The sequence below is a fragment of the Saimiri boliviensis genome, chromosome 17, assembly GCF_048565385.1.
Source record: "Saimiri boliviensis isolate mSaiBol1 chromosome 17, mSaiBol1.pri, whole genome shotgun sequence".
Taxonomy (NCBI): domain Eukaryota; kingdom Metazoa; phylum Chordata; class Mammalia; order Primates; family Cebidae; genus Saimiri; species Saimiri boliviensis.
Window position 1 is genome coordinate 62,760,776 of NC_133465.1, and position 17,569 is coordinate 62,778,344.

Sequence of the window (17,569 nt, forward strand, 5' to 3'; positions counted from 1 at the left end):
CTGTGAGTCAATTAAACCTCTTTTCTTCACAAATTACCCAGTTCCAGGTAGTGCTTTGCAGCAGCGAGAGAATATATATATACCAATTAGGTTTTTCAGCCCAAGAGAGGAATACAATGTATGTATATTATCCCTCTGGTGAACAGAGAAAACAATGTGCATTTGTCAAATAAGTGAATGAACAGCGACCCACTTTTTTTTTTTAAGACAACTGATTTTTGCAGGGCACACTCTTAGGCAAGACTTCTGGTAGCTGATCTTGAAACAACATCAAAGTCCAGAATTAATCAAGAAAGTACGTGCAGCTGCTGTTCTAGGAGGCTAGTGGAGACCTTGGGTGATTAGGCTGGCAGGAGACCTAGTGGGTGGGTGCTCACCCTGACATGAACGCCTCCCCCTGATGCTTATTCATTCTCTTCTCTTAAAGAGGCTTCCCATTTTGGAGCCCTTGCAGGGCAGGATTGTGGTTACTGTGCTGAAATAGTGAGAGGGACTCAGGGAGTGAGGGCAAAATCCTTACAGGACGTGAACAATATGGGTAGTCAGAAAGGAAAGGCTAGAGGACTTCCTTGATGGAGAGACTGGCTTAAACAATGGCGCAGAGGTAGAAATTAACCAGGAGTGGAAAAAAAAAAAAGAGAGAGAGAAACAAGCAAAAGAGGCTGGGCGAGGTGGCTCATGCCTGTAATCCCAGCACTTTGGGATGCCTAGGCAGGCAGATCATCTGAAGTCAGGAGTTCAAGACCAGCCTGACCAACATGGAGAAACCCCATCTCTACTAAAAACACAAAATTAGCCAGGTGTGGTGGTACATGCCTGTAATCCCAGCTACTTGGGAGGCTGAGGCAGGAGAATTGCTTGAACTGGGAGGCAGAGGTTGCTGTGGGCCAAGACTGCACCATTGCACTCTAGCCTGGGGTACAAGAGCAAAACTCTGTCTCAAAAAAAAAAAAAAAAAAAAAACAAAAAAAAACAAGCAAAAGAAACTAACCAGGAGTGGGCAGGTGTGGTGGCTCAGGACTGACATTCTAGCACTTTGAGAGGACAAGACGGGCAGATTGCCTGAGCTCAGGTGTTCAAGACCAGTCTGGGCAACATCGTGAAACCCCATGTCTACTAAAAATATAAAAATTTAGCCAGGCATGGTAGCATGTGTCTGCAATGTCAGCTACTGGTGAGGCTGAGACATGAGAACTGCTTCAACCCAGGAGGTGGACAAACAAGGAAGTGGTCACTCTACACCACATTGTACAGAAAGTAAGCTGGCCATGAATGCACAGAGCTTTGCAAAGGGTCTTCTCATGAGCAGGAGGTGGAGGTTGCAGTGAGCTGAGATCGTGCCACTTCACTCCACTCTAGGCAACAGAGCAAGACTCTGTCTACAAAAAAGAAGGAGAAATTAACAAGGAGTGTTTGGCCAACTCCACGGAAACTGGCCAAGCCATTGTAGAAAGGAGTTTTAGATGGCATGCCTACTGATTCTACACTAATTCATCTGCAAATCCACATCCACACAGACCCTATGTATCTAACATTGTAGCCCTTAACGATATAAAATTTTGAAACTTTAAAAAAAATGATTTATATACATTTCTCACCCTTGAGAGAATATCAGTTACCTAAGAATTGAAAACATCTCTCACTTTTTTTCTACCCACCACAAAACCAATTTCCTTACGAACAAAAACCTCAGGAACTATGTTAGTCTGAAAATAACGAAAGTTTTAGAGTCTCTACTCCAAAACTTTCATTAAAACTCCTGCTGAAAGGGGTTCGGGAAGAATCTGGACACAGTAGGTGATAAGGGTGGGGCAAAAACAGATTGGAGCTGGGGCTGGGTGCCGTGGCTCGTGCCTGTAATCCCAGCACTTTGGGAGGCTAAGGCAGGCAGATCACTTGAGGTCAGGAGTTCGAGACCAGCCTGACCAATATGGTAAAACTCCAACTCTACTGAAAACACAAACATTAGCTAGACGTGGTGATGTGCATCTGTAGTCCCAGCTACTCAGGAGGGTGAGACAGAAGAATTGCTTGAACCCAGGAGTTGGAGGTTGCAGTGAGCTGAGGTCACGCCATTGTCCTCCAGGCTGGATGACAGGGTGAGACTCTATCTCAAAAAAGAAAAGAAAAGACTGGAGCTGAGAAATGTGTTGTTGGAAAATGCAAATAACAGGTGGGGGACAAGAAACACTACCCTCCTGGTGACAGAAAACATGCCCCAACGTTAGGCAGTGGAGCACGTAACATCATACCTGTTTCCATTCCCAGAATAGGAGAGAAACATAGAGTAACTGAGTAAATCAAACATCTTTCTTGAGTTTCCACTGCACCGGGTCTCAGAGCCTTTCTTACAAAAGGAAGCTCACAACATCCAATCTTACCTGACCCCCTGGGGATACTGTGGGGCTTGATAGGGTAACCAACCATTCTGGTTTACTCAGGACTGAGGGGTTTCCAGGGATGTGGGGCTTTTGGTGTGAACTGGAATAGTTCTGGGCAAACAAGGATGAGGTGGTCACGCTACACCACATTGCACAGAAAGTAAGCTGATCATGAATGCACAGAGCTTTGCAAAGGGTATTCTCATGATCTACATTTAAATGAACGGTGGGAGTCATGAGCAGTCCCTCCACGGGTTTAGGCATGCCAAAGGGCGGGTTACTACTTTGCTACTCAATGTGTGGTCCCTGGGCTTGCAAGGTAGGCACCACCCAGGAGCCTGTTCAAGATGCAAAATCTAACAGGGGCTGGGCACCGTGGCTCACACCTGTAATCCCAGCACTTCGGCAGGCCAAGGCAGGCAGATCACCTGAAGTCAGGAGCTCAAGACCAGCATGGCCAACATCGTGAAATCCCATCTCTACTAAAAATACAAAAATTAGGCAGGGCATGGTTGTTCACGCCTTTAATCCCAGCACTTTGGGAGGCCGAGGCAGGCGGATCACTTGAGATCAGCAGTTCGAGACCAGCTTGGTCGACATGGTGAAACTTGTCTCTACTGAAAATACAAAAAATTAGCCAGGTGTGGTGGCATGTGCCTGTAATTCCAGCTACTGGGGAGGCTGAGGCGGGATAATCACTTAAATCCAGGAGGCGGAAGTTGCAATGAGCCAAGATCGCACCACTGCAATCCAGCCTGGAAGACAGAATAAGACCCTGTCTCAAAAAAAAAAGAAAGAAAGAAAATTAACTGTGTTTGGTGGCACGTGCCTGTAATCCCAGCTACTCGGGAGGCTGAGGCAGGAGAATCACTTGAATCCAGGAGGCAGAGGTTGCAGTGATCCAAGATCACACCACTGTACTCCAGCCTGGGTGACAGAGTAAGACTCCATCTCAAAAAAAAAAAAAATCTAGCAGGGTACAGTGGCTCATGCCAATAATCCCTGCACTTTGGGAGGCTGAGGTGAAAGAAGGATTGCTTGAGCCTGGGAGAAGAAGGTTCAGAAAGCCATGATCACGTCACTGTACTCCAGCCTGGGCGATAGAGCAAGACCCTGTCTCAAAAAAAAAACCAAAAAGATGCAGAGTCTTGGCTGGGCATAGTGGCTGGTGCCTATAATCCCAGCACTTTGAGGGCTGAGGAGGGTGGATAACCTGAGATCAGGAGTTCGAGACCAATCTGGCATCTGTAGTCCCAACATAGTGAAACCTCGTCTCTACTAAAAATACAAAAATTAGCTGGGCGTCACGGCGGGAGCCTGTAACCAGCCTATAACCCCAGCTACTCAGGAGGCTGAGGCAGGAGAATTGTTTGAACCTGGGAAGCAGAGGTTGCAGTGAGCCAAAATAGTGCCACTGCACTCCAGCCTGGGCAAGAGTGAGACTGTCTCCAAAAAAAAAAAAAAAAAAATAGAAAACAAAAAAACCGACATAGAATCTCAGACCCCACCTTGACCTCATGAATGAGAACCCACATTTCAACCTGATTCCTGGAAAATTCATAGGCCCATCAAGTGTGAGGAACATGGGGTTATTAGATAAAACGTGTTCCTTCAGCGGTCCATGAGTCTGTGCATGTGCTATTTTATTTTTACTGTTTCAATATCAGAAGAAACCATCCAAAATTGGTGCCAAGTAAATTACAGCTTTTTATGACCATTTACAACATGACACTGCAGGAAGGCTGCAGGGAACACTGCCTAAAAGGTCATTTGATTTCCTCTCTTCATTCCCTTCTCCAGATTTCAAGAAACAGAAAGCAGCAGTCCAAAACATTTTGAATGCAGTGGTTGCTTTGCTTATGAGGCCAGGATTTCTCAACCTCGGCACCGCTGGCATTCTGTGCTGGCACATTCCTTGCTGTCGGGCTGTGCTGTGCACAGGAGGATAGCTACCCGCATTCCTGGCCTCTACCTACTAGATACACCTATTATGGCACCTCCTCCCATTGTGTCAGCCCAGAATGTCTCCAGACACTGCCTGATGTCTCCTAAGGGGAAAAACAGCCCCCAGTCAAGAACCACTGGCTGAGACAAAGAAGACATGCTCATGGAAATAAGAGCCAAAAGGAGACAGGAGGGAGCTTGTGCTTGCCACGGAGTTTGTTCAAATCTTGAAAACTATGGTCAGCATGGCAGAGTGGCTCACATCTGTAAACCCAGCACTTTGGGAGGCCAAGGAGGGAGGATCACTTGAGCTCAGGAATTTAAAACCAGTCTGGGCAACATTGGGAAACCCTGTCTCTCTTTTTTTGGTGGGGGATGGAGACTTGCTTTGTCGCCCAGGCTGGAGTGCAGAGGTGTGATCTCAGCTCACTACAACGTCCATCTCCTGGGTTCAAGCAATTCTCCTGCCTCAGCCTCCCAAGTAGCTGGAATTACAGGCACGTGCCACCACACCCAGCTAATTTTTGTATTTTTAGTAGAGATGGAGTTTCACCATGTTGGTCAGGCTGGTCTCGAACCATTGACCTCGTGATCCACCCGCCTCAGCTTCCCAAAGTGCTGGGATTACAGGCATGAGCCACGATGCTCAGCTTGGGAAACCTTGTCTCTACATAAAATTAAAAAATTAGTGGGGTGTGGTGGCACCCCCTGTGGTACCAGCCCTGGAGGTGAAGCCTGCAGTGAGCTGAGATTACACCACTCTACTCCAGCTTGGGTGACAAAGGGAGACCCTGACTCAAAAAAAAAAAAAAAAAAAAGCCCTGACAACAAGGCCACACCGATCCCGACAGGTTCTTGGAAAGCACCAGCTGGGTGACCTGTGGGCCTACCCCATGTCGAAGGGGAAGCCGTCTGCCAGTGACGCTAATGAAGACAAGCAGTCCTCAGCTGCTGGGGCTCAGGCCGTCTGCCCCACCACTTACAGCTGCTCTTTATTATTTCAGCCACAGTGTGCAAGAAAGACCTTTTGCCTTTTTATTAGTGTGCCATGTTGAACGATATTGGAGGTTTTCTAGCAGCATTGTTAAAAATAAAACAAAAAAAGACTGGATAGTTAACATTAAAATCACCAGAGTGAACCATCTGGCCCTGTCCCCTGCCATTGTCACAAGAGGCAGAAGGCCATACCAGACGGGGCATTGGCAGTGCTGTTGCCTGCTGTGAGCAGGTGCTATTTACTGTCTGGGTAGCCCCAGGAGGCTTATGGACAGGGGCGCCACTCCCATCTCTGCCTGCAGGCTGCCCTAGGCCATACCCTCCCTCAAGGCATGTAAAGGAAGTTAACTACTGCATTTGTCCATTTTAAGATGCACTTTCTCCTCCCTCCTTCCACTCCCAGTTCAGCATCTTGGATATCTGGATTCATCTTGCACAGTGGCCATCAGACAGGCCCTGATGATGCACCAATGTCAAAAGCACCTGCAAAAAACTCGCAGGATGGTCCAGAAGGTTCGGAGGAAAATCCAGGAGAAACAGAGGGGTATCCTTTTGGCCCATAAAAGACTGATGGTCATGGAGAACAGGTGATGAGGTAGGGAATCGGATGTCTCCAGAAACGTCCCTGAAGGTGCAGAGTGGGCCAACCCTACCCTGCATCAGTGCTACTCAGAGTGTGGTGCCTGGACCAGCACCATTAGCATCACCTGGCAGCTGGCAAGAAATGCACATTCTCGAGCTCCATGCCAGACCTACTGAGTCAGAACCTCTGGGAGTGGGTCGGGTGTGGTGGCTCACACCTAGCACTTTGGGAGGCAGAGGCAGGCGGATCACTTGAGGTCAAGAGATTGAGACCATCCTGGCCAACATGGTGAAACCCAGTCTCTACAAAAACGCAAAAATTATCCAGATATGATGGCGGGTACCTATAATCCCAGCTACTCAGGAGGCTGAGGCAGGAGAATTGCTTCAACCTGGGAGATGGAGGTTGCAGTGAGCCGAGATCACACCACCACACTCCAGCCTGGGTGACAGAGCAAGACGCTGTCTCAAAAATAAATAAATAAAGAATCTCTGGGAGTGGGGTCCAGCAACCTGTGTCTGAAGCCTCCAGGATGCTAAGATGTAGGCTCAAGCCGAGAAATGCTGCTCTACATATCTGACTTAAATTGACAAACTTGACTTAAATCAATATTATCAACAATTATTAGCAAAAATGGCCTTTAGTTCTTTTTATTTTTTTGAGACGGAGTCTCACTCTAGTCGTCCAGGCTGGAGTGCAGTGGTGTGATCTTGGCTCACTGCAACTTCCACCTCCCGGGTCCAAGCAGTTCTCCTGCCTCAGCCTCCTGTGTAGCTGGGACTACAGGCGCATGCCACCACACCCAGCTAACTTTTGTATTTTTAGTAGAAATGGGGTTTCACCATGTTGGTGAGACTGTTCTTGAACTCCTGACCTTGTGATCCGCCTGCCTCGGCCTCCCAAAGTGCTGGGATTACAGGCATGAGCCACCGCACCCAGCCTGGCCTTTAGTTCTTTTAGGGAAACTTTTAAGAAATGCTACATCATTGATATTCTAGACAAAGATGATAATATAATGTATGAAAAAAAGTACTCTGACTTGAAAAGCGATTGAGAAGCATCATATTCAAATATGAGAAAGTTTTAGGAAGTGATTGCTCTTCCAATTAATGTCATTATGTTTCCTTTATATGCATGCAAAATGTATATATGTATGCATAGATGTATGGTTTTCTTTATGAGTATGCACAGTACATGATAAGACTAAGTCTAAAAGAGCTCTTTTTTTCTTTTTTTTTTTTTGTTTGAGACAGTGTCTCTCTCTGTTATCCAGGCTGGAGTACAGCGGTGTGATCATGGCTCACTGCAACCTCTGCCTCCTGGATTCAAGCAATTCTCCTGGCTCAGCCTCCAAGTATAATCCCAGTAGCTGGGATTATAGGCACCCGCCACCATGCCTGGCTAAATTTCGTTTTTTTTGTAGAGATGGGGTTTCATCATGTTGGCCAGGCTGCTCTCAAACTCCTGACCTCCAGTGATCCTCCCGCCTCAGCCTCCCAAAGTGCTGGGATTACAGGTGTGAGCCACCACATCCAACCATAAAAGAGTTCTTTTAATACGTAAACATTAAATATTCTAAGTACAAGCAAGTATTAGAGTTTTGGACTATATGCTTTTTTTTCTTTCTTGATGGTTCACAAAATAATATTGCCTTCTTGGGTTGGCAGAGTCTTAGTTTCCATGAAACGTGGAGTTCTACTGTCTAACCCAGCTAACCTGACTCTTTTGTGAGAGTTTAGACCTTTTCAGCAAGGTCACAATGCAGCTAGCCACCACATGATAGTGTGTTCCATGCTCAAAGATCATGAATTGGCCTTTTCTCAGCTTTATTTTCCTCCACGAGGCTCTTCCTCTGACCTCCCCATTTCCTAATGCTCTCAGCATCATCGTGGCTTCTCTCTGCATTCTCTCAAACTAACTGATGCTCCTCTCCAATTATAGCATGTCTAAAATAAAATATGGGATCAGCGGCTGGGCTGAGTAAGTTGGACATCTGGACCACAGCTGCACACTGCTGTGTGGCTTCCACCCATGACAGTGAACTGATACAGAGCATCTGTGAGAGCCTGAGAATCAGAAACCAGCCCCTCTATTGTACCTAGGATCCCAGGGTCCTTTTTAATTTTTTCCTGAGATAGAGTCTCGCTCTGTCACCCAGGCTGGAGAACAATGGTGCAATCTTAGCTCACTGCAACCCTGCCTCCCAGGTTCAAGCAATTCTCACGCCTCAGCCATCTGAGTAGCTGGGACTACAGGCACACACCACCACACCCAATTAATTTCTTTATGTATTTTTTGTACATGTGATCAGGTGTTTTGTTTTGTTTTTGTTTTTGTTTTTGAGAGACGGGGTCTCACCATGTTGGCCAGGCTGGTCTTGAACTCCTGGCCTCAAACAATCCACCATCCTCAGCCTCCAAAAGTACTAGGATTATAGGCATGAGCCACTGGCTCTCTAGGGTTCTTAGTTAAGTCATGAAAACAGAGAAAGTGATAAGACATCCACGTGATAAGCAGCCCCAATTCTGCCTTTCAACAAGATTTCTTTCTCTTCTTGTCTGCCTTCTTAGGGCCTGAGCTCTGAGTCCCCTGTGTGATCTTACAGGAATTGACTAGAAACTAAAACAATTACTTTGCAGTCAGATAGAGCAAATCTAGAGGGAATCGGAACGTGAGCCTAGCGGTTAACGTCATGGAAGTTTATGCAGGGAGCTGTGTGTTTCACAGGGAGCGAGACAGCGGCTGAGCCCGCCGGCCTGGCCTCCTCAAGCCAGCCCCAGCCTGGAAGGAGAGACAGCCCCTTCTCCCTGTTTGGGCATCAGATAATCAGAAAGTCCTGCTGCCAGGATGACCTTCGGGGACTTGAGGATCAATGAGATGGTGGCTCCTGCACAATAGGGTTGCTTTTAAACAGAGGTGATCATTAAACACTCACTGAATGTGAAGGTCAGGTATAAGGATGTGGATTTGGGGATCAGCATGTGAGAACAAGTAACTTGTAGATTTTTCATGTATTGTTTTCAATGGTAGGGGCCAGGGAGAGGGGTTGTGGTGTTTGTTTGGTCCAGCTGTCTTCCCTATGAGCATGTCAGCTCCAGGGTAGGAAGACAATGGTGACATTGTTCAGCCTGGAATCCCCAGCACCTAAAGAAATAAATCCCACCTGGCGTGGTGGCTCATGCCTGTAATCCCAGCACTTTGGGAGGCCGAGGTGGGTGGATCATGAGGTCAGGAGTTCAAGATCAGCCTGGCCAACACAGTGAAACCCCATCACTACTAAAAATACAAAAATTAGCGGGGCATGGTGGCTTGCACCTGCAGTCCCAGCTACTCGGGAGGCTGAGGCAAGAAAATCACTTGAACCTGAGAGGTAGAGGTTGCAGTGAGCTGAGATCGCACCACTGCACTACAGCTTGGGCAAGAAAGTGAGACTTCATCTCAAAAAAAAAAAAAAAGCAAAAAAAACCCAAAAAACTACATATACTAGCTAATGCTTTACTATGCGCAAAGCAATGTTGGTGTATAAAAGTTTAAAGCGCATAAAGCCCGAATAACAGGCCTGGGAATACTTGGGGGCAGGAGGCCAGAAATCCCTTAGGTGTCAAGGAAGAGGCGCAGCAGAGCCTTGGCTTCTTGGAGTCGCAGGCTGAACCACAACATCCCCCATGACATCCCCCACCAGTGGAAGCACCACAGCTCTCCAGACCTGACCTGTGACAGGGACCCTACTGCCAATCGATTAAAAGGGTGGTGTCTCTTTCCAGAGAATTGCTACCCAGGAGCTCTAGCTTTGCCTCTGAGGCCTCATCAATCTTTTCCCTCCTACGTAAAAGCAACGTTCAGGTCTTCCCAACCTTCCCGGCTTGCTCCTAAAAATCACTTTTTCCAACCGTTCTTCCTCTGACTGAGCTCAGGTCCTCACCACCCACTGGCTCTCTGCACTCCGCTCTCCACTCTCAACGCTGCCGCAGAGTGTGCTGAGGGTTGAGTGTCCTGACAAGAGCGGGAAGTCTTGGCTCTCCCTGTTTCCTGTGGGCACAATGGTTCTGTCTGCACACAGGGCCCATTCCCCTCGCTCTGCGCCTCATGCTTCTTCTCCAGTTTGGAAAATACCAAAAAGAACAAAGGAGAAAGAAAAATCACCCATATAACACATGATTCCCTCATTCCCTGCCTGCATATAAGGTAAAAAGGTAAAAAGTAGGCTGGGTGTGATGGCTCACACCTATAATCCCAGCACTTTGCCAGGGCAAGGCAGAAGGATTGCTTGAGTCCAGGAGTTCAAGACCAGCCTGGGCAACATGGCGAGATCCCCGTCTCTACAAAAAAATAGATGTTTAAAAACTAGCCAAGCATGATGGCATGTGCCTGTAGTCACAGCTATTTGGGAGGCTGAAGCAGGAGGATCACTTGAGTCCAGGAGGTAGAGGCTGCAGTGAGCCGAGATCACACCACTGCACTCCAGGCTGGGCAACAGAGCAAGATCCTGTCTCAAAAAATAAAATATAAAATATAAAATAAAATAAAATTGAAGTAAAAAATAAAATCCTCCTTTTATCTTCACCAACAGAGGTAACCACTGCAGACAGCTTGGATATTTCCTCCTAAAATGTTTTACTGTCATTGGCAAACATGTACCAATATGGATGTATTCACATGCATATATACACATACATATACACACATATATTTATATCTCTATAAACACACCCAAATGTATGTACACATATATACATATAATTTCTAATTATTTAATGTTTCATATATTTCTGTATGTTTACTTATATAAATGTAAATTTATAAGTATAGATAAAATTATGTGAACTACAATTACATTAATTACATAATTACAAAACTGAACGATCATATTTGATTCCATGTATCTTACTCTGGAACGTGTCTCTTTCACTTTAGCGACCTGCCATAGACGCCTTCCCAAAGGGCTTCACGTCACTTTCCCTCCTCCTTCTTTGTTGTGTCTGTGGTGCTCCATGGTGGAGCTGGACTCTGTTAAAATTGGCCAGTCCCCTCCTGAAGGACTTTGCATCGTCTGATGCTCTAACGTCTGTTCTTTCTTTTCTTTTTAATTTCTTTTTTTTTTTTTTTTTTTGAGATGGAGTCTTGCTCTGTCCTCTGTTCCCCAAGCTAGAGCGTGGTGGCGCGATCTTGGCTAACTGCAACCTCCGCCTTTTCAGGCTCAAGCAATCCTCCTGCCTCAGCCTCCCAAGTAGATGGGATTACAGGCACATGCCACCACACCTGGCTAATTTTTGGATTTTTAGTAGAGACAGGGTTTCACCATGTTAGCGAGGCTGGTCTTGAACTCCTAACCTCAAGTGATCCATCCACCTCAGCCTCCCAAAGTGCTGGGATTACAGGCATGAGCCACCGTGCCCAGATTTTTTTATTTTTTTATTTTTTTTTAAAATAGAGATGAGGTCTTGCTTCGTTGCCCAGGCTGATCTCAAACTCTTGGGCTCAAGCGATCGTCTCACCTCGGCCCCCACCAAAGTGCTGGGATTATAGGTGTGAGCCACCAACCCAGCCTCTGATGACGATTCTTAGGCACCTATCTTTTAGCACCAAGGAAGGCATTTCTACAGGATCCATTCCAAGAAATGCAAACTGGGTCACAGGGTGCGTGCATGTTTCACTTTGATAGATATTGCCAAATTACACTCCTGAAAGCATTCTCCAGATTTCACTTCCATTACTAGTGAGTTGTAATTCTTTTTTTTTTTTCCCCCAAATCTGATAGGTAATAAATGGCACCTCACTGGTAACTTCCCCCAGTATTTGAGGACTTCCTGGGTGCTAACACACCAGCCAGATCCTCAGAGAGACAGGTGGGACAGTGGTTCATCACAGGAGCCCTGGTGTCCGATGGCCAGGATTCTAGCATGCATCTGCCTCTTCTTAACTTGTGCCTCTATTTCATCTATCAAATGGGCAAACTCACAGTGCTGACGTGATGCGTGAAGGGTACCTGTAAAGCTCTTAGCACAGAAGCTTTGCCCCATTCTAAATGTAAGCAAGCCCTTGGAATTCTCCCTTCTCTACAGAACCCACCTCTCACAACTCTCCCGACCACCAATCTCACTTCTGTGTCCTCTGTTATTCTTTGCCTTCTGTCTCCAATTCACGGGGCCTTTTGCTTTCCTCCGTAATCCTTTTGATCCTCCTGACCACACTCTTCCTTATCATGACGACCCACAGCACATACCCGTCCCTCTGCTGTGACCGACACCTCACTGGGCTCTTGCCCTCGCAGGTAGCTCTGGAGTCCACCTAGCTTACCCAAACATTCTGGTGAATGCCTTGCTGACATCTCAACAGGCAATGTTCATGACATTCACCCCATCTACCTGCCCACTAAGCCAGTGGAGAAACTGATAGAACTTCAACACAGCATCTTCCTTCTCCCTCTAGTATTTCCCCTCAAGTACACACCAACTACGATTCTGGGAACATGCCCCAGGACTGGCAGTAAATGAACAAGTCTTGGTTTGAAGCGTTTTCCCTCTTTACTATTTGAAAATACAAAGGCAAACTCCCCTAGTCTTTTGCTATCATTTCCCTTCCTTATGTTCTTCCAAACTACCGCTCAGTAAATCTCCTGTTTCTTCTACTGGTCTTCAGGCATCTGATTCGTCAGGGACAGGAGCACTGTTGTTCAGCAGTGCCGACTAGGGCTTGTAGGACTCCTTGGTGGTTTCTGGAAATGACTTAATCCTATCTCCTGGTTTCCACAGCTTAGGCTGCACTTCAATAAATAAAGATGTGCAATGACATTTGGACCTAGTGCCATCCAGTTGCTAACCTACAACCAAATCCAGAGCTCAGAAGCAAAAGGTAAGACAATTATCCCTGGAACAGGCTCTGCTGGCCAGCAGAAGAGGTCAGCAGTGGTGCTGAACAGTATCAAAATGACTTTATGATAACTTTTCAGCTGGGTACAGTGACCTTTCATTCCATGTTTACTTGGAAATGACCTTTAAGCAGCAATCAGCCAAAATTAAATGCTCCAAAGGAATAAATTAGATAATGCAGATGTTCCCCAGTGGTCAGTTATGCCTGAGGAATATAGTGGAAAATAAAAGCAGCTCTGCCCAAGGATGCCACGGGCTAGTCTGCCCATTACACTAATAAGTGAATACAGAGTTCTTGCAACTTCTGTCAATCAGAGCATTGAGAATCTAAAGCCAGACTGACCTAGGCAGGAAACATGATTATTTTCAAAATTGAACCCAAACTAGCGGATATTTCACTGATTCTGTTTGAAGCACAGGTAACTGAGTTACTTGGATGCCCAACAAGTGATTTACTATCTCAGGGAGAAAGAGTCCCTAAGATTCGGGTTTGGTGCAGCTTGCTGAGCTCCACGTGTCCCACCCCAGCCTCGTTCCAATGGAAGATAACACTCATTTGTGCCAACTGACACATTATGAGCATCTACCACACGCTGGGTTCTTTGCTAAGTGCTGGAGAAAATTCCGCCCCTCAAGGTCAAAGACAGAGTCAGGCAACTGAGCTACTGGGCCTGCATGAGGCACCGCCTCTCCACTGTGGCAACGTCTCTTTCTGCTTGCGTTTTCTACTCTGCAGGCTCTATTCTTTTTTCCCCACTCAATCTCTCATTTTCCTCTCTCTCTCTTTTTTTTTTTTTTGAGACGGAATCTCGCTCTTGTCGCCCAGGCTGGAGTGCAGTGGCACAATCTCGGCTCATTACAACCTCTACCTCCCAGGTTCAAGTGATTCTCCGGCTTCAGCCCCCTGAGTAGCTGGGATTACAGGCAGCCACCACCATGCCTGACTAATTTTTATACTTTTAGTAGAGATGGGGTTTTGTCATGTTGGCTGGGCTGGTCTCAAACTCCAGACCTCAGGTGATCCGCCTGCCTTGGCCTCCCAAAGTGCTGGGATTACGGGCGTGAGCCACCGTGCCCAGCCCCATTTTCCTCTTTCTTGCTTATATTTAATTTTACCAGTGATGGCATTCCCAGGTAGCACCAACGGGGGATGCTCAGAGCTTAACAAATCACTCTCCCTACAGTAGAAAGCATCTGAAAGGAGACCTTCAGCACCAAGGACTGTGGCCTCCTCTGCCACCTGCTTAGTGAATCTTAGAATCTCTTGGATCCCAATCCCGGGGCAAGGATCTCTTTCCTGCCTAAGGAGATCCACTAGCAGGATTCACGAGAGGAGATCCACCAAAGAGAGTGTGTGCTTTCCTCCTGCAACAGCAGTTTCCACAACCTCCCCTGGTCACCTCTACTGCCCCATAACACCTATCACTGCTTCCAAAGCAAAGGCCGCTGCACGAAAGGCCTTACATTGGGCCAGGCGCAGTGGCACACGCCTGTAATCCCAGCATTTTGGGAGGCTGAGGCAGTTGGATCACCTGAGGTCAGGAGTTCAACACCAGGCTGACCAACGTGGCGAAACCCTGTCTCTACTAAAAATACAAAAATTAGGTGGGCATGGTGGTGGGTACCTGTAATCCCAGCTACTGGGGAGGCTGTGGCAGGAGAATCATCTGAACCTGGGAGGTGGAGGTTGCAGTGAGCTAAGATCGCGCCACTATACTCCAGCCTGGGTGACAGAGTAAGACTCTGTCTAAAAAAGAAAAAAAAAAAAAAAAAAGCCTTACATGGGAGAGATATGAGGTCAGAGCCCAACCCCTGATGCCAAGGACAGCCTGATTCGACCTCCAGCTCCCTTAGAACAGCAGTGGGAAGGCAGGGAAGGGGATGGAAATGAAACTATAGCATGTGCAGTGATGGGTGGGAGCTGCCTGGAAATCTCAGCTCCAGTTCAGGTTTGAAGCTTCACTAACTCACTGAGCCAAGTCACGTCGCCCTCTGCTTCTTATAATGGATGGAACACAAGAGAATCCTAAGCCGCAAAAAGTCTCTGATCATAGTATACTCCAGAATTGAAAACAGAGACTCAAACAAATCCTTGTACATAAATGTTCACGCCAGTACTATTCACAGCAGGCACAAGGTAGGAGCAACCCAAATGTCCATCAACTGATGAATGGAAACACACAATGGGATATATCCATACAATCCAATGTTATTATTCAGCCATGAAAAGACATGAAGTGCTGATCCCTGCCGCAACGCAGATGAACCTCCAGAACAATATGCTCAGTGAAAGAAGCCAGATACAAAACGCCACAAATTGTATGATTCCATTTATAAGAAACAGCCAGAATAGGTAACGCCGTAGAAAGAAAAAGCAGACTGGGATGGGTGGGGTGGCTCAATCCTGTAATACCAGCACTTTGGGAGGCCAAGGCAGGCGGATCACCTGAGTTCAAGAGCAGCACGGCCAACGTGATGAAACCCCATCTCTACAAAAATACAAAAATTAGCTAGGCATGATGGGGGGGCGCCTGTAGTCCCAGCGACTCAGGAGGCTGAGGCACAAGAATTGCTTGAACCCGGGAGGCGGAGGTTGCAGTGAACCAAGATTCACTCCAGCCTGGGTGACAGAGCAAGACTCTGTCTCCATCTCCAAAACCAAGGAGAGAGAGAAAGCAGATAGGTAGTTGCCTCTAGGGCTGCCGGACTGGGAACAGGTAATGAGGTAGTGGCTGTTTTATGGGTGTAGGGTTTTATTTTGGAGTGCCTAAAATTTTTTTGAAAAGAGATCCAGGTGTTAATTGTACAACATTGTGAATATACCAAATGCCATCGAATTGTTCAATTAAAATGATTAATTTTATGTTATGTGAATTTCACCTTATTATTATTATTATTACTTTATTTTAGACATGGTCTAGCTCTGTCACCCAGGCTGGAATGCAATGGTGCAATCACAGCTCATTGTGGCTTTGAACTCCTGGGCTCAAGGTTAGAGGCATCAGTCATGGACCTTGCCCCTCACTTGGATTTTTTTTTTTTTAAGACTGGTGAGTGGCCAGGCGCGGTGGCTCAAGCTTGTAATCCCAGCACTTTGGGAGGCTGAGGCGGGTGGACCACAAGGTCGAGAGATCGAGACCATCCTGGTCAACATGGTGAAACCCCATCTCTACTAAAAATACAAAAAATTAGCTGGGCATGGTGGCGCGTGCCTGTAATCCCAGCTACTCAGGAGGCTGAGGCAGGAGAATTGCCTGAACCCAGGAGGCGGAGGTTGCGGTGAGCCGAGATCTTGCCATTGCACTCCAGCCTGGGTAACAAGAGCGAAACTCCGTCTCAAAAAAAAAAAAAGACTGGTGAATAGGCTTACAATAGCTGGCTCCAATTAAGTTTCTGCAGAAGCCTGACCTTCGAAGGATTGTAAGAAGGGCCGCTCCCTCTATTTTTATTCTGGAATCCCTGACACCAGTTTCCCTCTCAAACATAGCTAAATTAAACCCTTTTCTGTTTCTGTAGCAGAATTATATGTTTATTTGTTTACTGACTATCTCCCCAAAATACTATAACTCCAAGACGGAGGTGACTGTCTAGCCATGGGTGGGCGCTCAAAAAATATTTGTGAATGAATAAGTGAATAAAACTATGCAGATGATCCTGGTTACAGTATCTTTCCTTTTAAAAAAAAAAACATAAAAACTGTAAGTGTGTTGGTGGGGATGCAAAATGATGTAGCTGCTACAGAAAACTAAATGGAGTTTTCTCAAAAAATTACAAATAGAATTGCCATAAGATCTATCAATCCCACTTCTGGATTTATACTCAAAAGAATTGAAAACAGGATCTTGAAGAGATAGTTGCACACCTTTGTTGCAGCATCGTTCACAATAGCCAAGAGGTAGAAGCAACCTAAATGTCCATCCACGGATGAATCGGTAAAGAAAATGTGGTCTATCTTACTTCTCAGCCTTGAAAAGGAGGACAATCCGTCTTATGCTACACTGTAGAAAAACCTTGAGAACATTATGCAAAGTAAATAAGCCAGTCACAGAAGAACAAATAACTACACAATGTGCCGCTTATATCGAGGTATCTAAAGCAATTCAATGTGTAGAAACAGAAAGGAGGATGGTGGTTGCCAGGGCCCGGGCTTAAGAGGGGGAAAGGGAGAGTTATTTGATGGATATAGAGTTTCAGTTTCATAATATAAACCATCCTAGAGGTCTTTGGCACCTGATGTACATATATTTACCATTACTGTACTACATACTTAAAAATAGTTAAGATGGTAAATTATACATCATGTGTTTATACCACAATTTTATGAAGCTATAGACACGCATATGCATGAATGTATAATTATACACCTTTAATTTTTTTTTTTCATAAACAAGCCTGTGAGAGGGTAGCTGAACCCGTGAGAGCTCTGCTGCCTGGGTTTGAGTAGGGACTATCCTTGTGGGCAAAGCTCTGGACGGTGGTGCCCTTGAGGAGCTCTGGGCTCCATATCCTGTCTCCAGGAACCCATCAGCACAGATTGGAAAAGCTTATACGGCTAGATGGTGTTGCAGGGGAACCGTTAGAATAGGTTCATGAAACAAGAATTGTTAACAAGAAAAGTCAGTTAAAGCGCTCTTGAACTGGGCTGTACAAAACTCACTCCAGAAAATGTCAAGATCAGTTACAAAGGGGGTCGGTCTCTCCTGGAAGGCAATGCTCCTCCTCCTACCCCAGGGGTGCTCCAACCCAGTTGGAGCCATGGGGGAAAGGGTGGATGCTAACCTGGACTGTTTGAAACT

The 17,569-nt window shown here is 46.3% G+C and overlaps 1 protein-coding gene across 1 annotated transcript in view; it reads right to left on the reverse strand.

Moving 5' to 3' along the window:
• Positions 1 to 17,569, reverse strand: part of SLC39A11 (solute carrier family 39 member 11) — a 541,921-nt gene that overhangs the window by 458,227 nt on the left and 66,125 nt on the right. The gene's annotated exons all lie outside the window — the stretch shown is intronic.